Consider the following 5,140-nt stretch of genomic DNA (forward strand, 5'->3'; position numbering starts at 1 on the left):
CACAGCCAACCAGAGACAGCATTGATCCTCAACCGACCCACTCAAGCTTCCCTCTACCACCCACCAGCAGCTCAGCTCCCAATGACCCTCACCTGATGTAACCTCCACAAGATCCATCACAAGACCCTCACCGATGACCCACACCTGACCCATCTGCACCTGAAGGCAGGACAAGAAGCAACAGATGGAAGGAGAAATTTCCTGACAGTTAGAACTGTGGAACAACTTGCCTCCAGAAGTTGTGAATGCCCCAACACTGGAAGTTTTTAAGAAGAGATTGTACAACCATTTGTCTGAAATGGTATAGGCTTTCCTGCCTGAGCATGGACTAGAAGACCTCCAAGGTCCCTTCCAACTCTGTTATTCTATTCTATTCTATTCTATTCTATTCTATTCTATTCTATTCTATTCTATTCTATTCTATATTCTACTCTATATTCTACTCTATTCTATTCTATTCTATATTCTATTCTATATTCTATTCTATTCTATTCTACTCTATTCTATTCTATATTCTATTCTGTTCTGTTCTATTCTATTCTATTCTATTCTATTCTATATTCTACTCTACTCTACTCTACTCTATATTCTATTCTATTCTATTCTATTCTATTCTATTCTATTCTATTCTATTCTATTCCTATTCCTATTCCTATTCCTATTCCTATTTCTATTTCTATTTTTCATTCCATTCCTTCTCTGTGAGAGTTTAATCAAACTTCTCTTCTTGGATGAAATTTTGAAAGCAAGCCCTCTTTCCCCAAACTCAGTTAAAAACAGACAGAATAAAATTCAGGAGGATTTTTTTTTCCTGCACAAGCACGCAATTGAACTGATCAAAATTCAAGCTGCCAAAAGTGTGGGTCACCATCTGTATAATCTGGCATGGAGGCTGAACATCTGTCCTTCTTCATCCCATTTAATAAGAGAAAAATGTCCTCGTGGCCAGAATGAACCTGAAATTTTAGTGCGAGTAAATTCTTCATGAGAATTTATATGCTGGTGCAGCTATATACCACCTCTGGTAGAGATCAAACTTTCAGTGAGGGAGAATAGTTTATAATCTATTTTTTTATATTTCTCTTGTCAAAAAACAAAACACAAAGGACAAAAGAAAGAAAAAATACTATGTTACTTGAGGGGTTCATCCCTCTTAAACTAATTTTCATTTACCTTCAAAATCTTTCTATTTCTTTAACCATATTCAAACAGATGTTTAATTTTTAAATATTCCCTCTGGTAAATCCCATCATCTAATTTCTTAATTCTCACTTTAGCTTTTCTTTCTTTTTTCGCCAAACATCTTTCTGATCAACATGCTTTGCTGAATCAAAGAATCTTTCCATAATCTTGAAAATGTTGTTGCATTCCTGTATTGCTCCTTTTACGTTCCAATTTGGTTTGATTATCAGAGTGAAAATCTGGCAGCTAAGTGCCTTCTGGTTTTCATCTTGTCATTAAAATAAGGGGTGGGAAAAATGAGGCTTCAAATGGGTTAGTTAGAGAAATGACACTTCTCCAGTTCCGCAGAAATTTGCTGAGAGAGAATGTCTGGAAACTTTTCAAGGACATTCTAACCAGTGTGAAGAATATAGCAGACGGTTCTCATAACAAATGTCTTGGGATTTTAGAGTTAGTTTTCCTTCACCTATACCATATCATGTATTCAATAAACCAGTAAGATTTTCCAGAAATGAAAGAAATCCTGGACTTTATTTGGATATTCCAGCTGAAGGTTGATATTGATATTTAATAACAACAACAACAACAACAACAACAACAATAATAATAATAATAATAATAATAATAATAATAATAATAATAATAATAATAGTAATGTTGGAAGGGATCTTGGAGGTCATCAAGTCCAACCCCCTGCTCAGGCAGGTAACCCTATACCAATGATGGCGAACCTTTTAGAGACCAAGTACTACTCCAAAAAAAGAAAGTGGTGTTATTAGCCATCAAACCTCAAAAATACACTTTTCCCAAAAGGTTTCCACAATTTTGGCCACTACTGTAACTAGATTAACTAATAAATATAATAAATATTAACCTGTAAATCATGATCACACTTGCCTGTATATTCCATGATTTCTCTTTATTGTACTCTTGATGAGAAGCTGAACTTGAATTAGACTTCAGTGGATTTGAGGCAATCTGCAATAATGTGATTATCTCTGTCTCTGGTTTACACCGACAATTATCCTTTCACACATGGACATTTTTATTGGAAGATTAAGTGGTATCTACCACTTATATCCTGTAAGCTCATTATCAAGGACACGTCAATTCTACTCTTTCACTTAGTACACTAAAAGTTGTGTTTATCCTTCTAACGGAAATCCCTTTATGACATGGTCAGCTGAGATGGCAACTTAAATCTATATAAATAAAAATGTAAATGTTCGTTTGTTCAAAATCTTAAATCCCCGAAAGTTCTTCACCGATTGCTTTGAAATTTTGACACAACGTTGCATTCGAATACGCGCATGTTTGTATATACCTACTATTATATAGATGTCACACCTGTGACAGGTAAAAACATGCTTTTTTTGAAAAACAGCGCCATCTGTTGGACGTAAAAGCAACACACGCTAGCATTGTGAAATTAAACCTATTAGAAACGTGCGCTTTCTCTTTTCTTTCTTTTCCATTTAACCAGACTGAGCCACAGCAACGCGTGGCCAGGTACAGCTAGTAATAAATAAGGGACGATTCTGCTCCTTCAAAAATGGTATCAGTGAATGATGGGCACATTAAGACAATTGCAGTGTAGAAATAGGAAACTGATAACAAGATTTCAATCTTTCTGACCGTGGCTATATTTTAGTACATGTTTTTCACCAAGAATATGTGTGCTAACGTCAACATCTTTTGTCCTCATTTATATAGCATTATGTTATTGTTATGCATCTCCATAATTATTCTCTGTTGGCCAGTATGTTTCATTTTGCAAAGAGAGGTTGATATGAATTTTAAGAAAAGATTGTCCAACAAGGGGAGTAGAAATAAAGGCCCAAGTATAGCAAAAATGAAAAGTGAGCATGCCAGATTTAGTTAGTTCCTCTTTTAGCTGCAAATAACTAGATTAAAATTGATTTTTTTTAAATCACTAACAGTATGTGCTAACAATAAAGTTCCATTTCCCAGAGGTTCAAATAAGTAAGAAATACTGTACATAAAGGTAGTACTATTGGTTTGTTAAATAGTTACCACCCTTCAATTAAAATTGATGTTTAAAATAGCTAAGATTTTGAAGAGAACTTGGACAATTTGAGATTTAGATGTGATGTTGGGATACCGATATCAAGGTTCATATTTATCAGGAGTCTAAAATGTAAGGTAACATGACACGTTTAGTAACTAATACAATGAATAATCCTGAACTAGATAGCCTGTATGGCTCTGCTATGAAATCATAAAAGTATCCTATAATAATAATAATAATAATAATAATAATAATAATAATAATAATAATAATAATAATAATAATAATAATAATAATAATAATAATAATAATAATAATAATAATAGAGTTGGAAGGGACCTTGGAGATCTTCTAGTCCAACCCCCTGCTAAGGCAGGAAACCCTATACCATTTCAGACAAATGGCTGTCCAGTCTCTTCTTAAAAACTTCCAGTGTTGGAGCATTCACAACTTCTAGAGGCAGATTGTTCCACTGATTAATTGTTCGAACTGTCAAGAAATTTCTCCTTAGTTCTAGGTTGCTTCTCTCTTTCATTAGTTTCCATCCATGGCTTCTTGTCCTGCCTTCAGAGGCTTTAGAGAATAGCTTGACCCCCCATCTTCTTTGTGGCAACCCCTTTATCATTAGATGATAAATGCAATCAAAGTCAAAATACTCCAAAACATATTGCAATGATTAAAATATTCAATCCATGGAAGTCCAATTGAATTCATTTGCATTACTATAGAGTAATTCTAAGCAGGTAACCAAGATTTGAGGAAATATGAAACATATTATGTGTGATTATGTTAAGGACACTTGACTTAATTTGAATAAATTCAAACCTGCATCAAATTAGTACTACTCATTCAGAACCCTTGATTGCTTGCACCGAATATTACAGCTATTACTGTCCTCGAATTTCTTTAAACAAGAGATATAAGAAAAGATATTTTGAGATAGAAAAACTAAACAATGGAGTTTGAGTTTAAATATATACTATCTTTTGTGTGTCTGTCTGTGTGTCTGTGTATGTATAGATATATACCAGCAAAGTTCAAATAGTGGAGAAGAAGCTTGTGATTTAAAATCAGTAGTTGATGTGTAACATAGTGGTGGTTAATATACTGTTAAAAAGCTGAGTCTTTGCTAAGAAATAGTTTATTAGTCTTAAGGGAGAGATTCATACGTTATCTATGATATATCCATATCTGATGGATGATGGACCAGAAGTCTCAACAACTGACTGTTTGAAAACCTGGATGATTCCAAACTACCATGAAGAAAATCATGGATGCAGATGGCCAGTTCTATGAGTGTCATAAAATATATTTCACATATATCAAGTTTTGTCAAACACGGTGCTGTAGCACGAGATGATACCAAGCTAAGCATGCAGTTTTGCAGTCTGAATTTTGTTGTTGTTAGTTGCGAAGTTGTGTCTGACCCATCACGACCCCATGGACAATGTTCCTCCAGGCCTTCCTGTCCTCTACCATCTTCTGGAGTCCATTTAAGCTCATGCCTATTGCTTCAGTGACTCCATCCAGCCACCTCATTCTCTGTCGTCCCCTTCTTCTATTGCCCTCAGTCTTTCCCAGCATTAGGCTCTTCTCCAGTGAGTCCTTCCTTCTCATTAGGTGGCCAAAGTACTTGAGTTTCAACTTCAGGACCTGGCCTTCTAAAGAGCAGTCAGGGTTGATCTCATCTAGGACTGACCGGTTTGATGGCCTTTTTTTTTATTTATTAATTTATTTATTATTTATTTATTAATTTAATTTATACCCCGCCCTTCTCCTCATGGGACTCAGGGCGGCTAACAGCCTCATAAAAACTACAATACAAATACAATAATTAAAAGCCGAATTAAAAAGAAATATTTAAACAGGCCGATCATTAAAATTATCCTTAAAAATCCCCTAAAAAACCCCGCTAAAATTCCCTAGGCC

This window comes from Protobothrops mucrosquamatus, unplaced genomic scaffold, assembly GCF_001527695.2.
Source record: "Protobothrops mucrosquamatus isolate PMUCROS unplaced genomic scaffold, P.Mucros_1.0 scaffold4311, whole genome shotgun sequence".
In the NCBI taxonomy this organism is placed as follows: Eukaryota; Metazoa; Chordata; class Lepidosauria; order Squamata; family Viperidae; genus Protobothrops; species Protobothrops mucrosquamatus.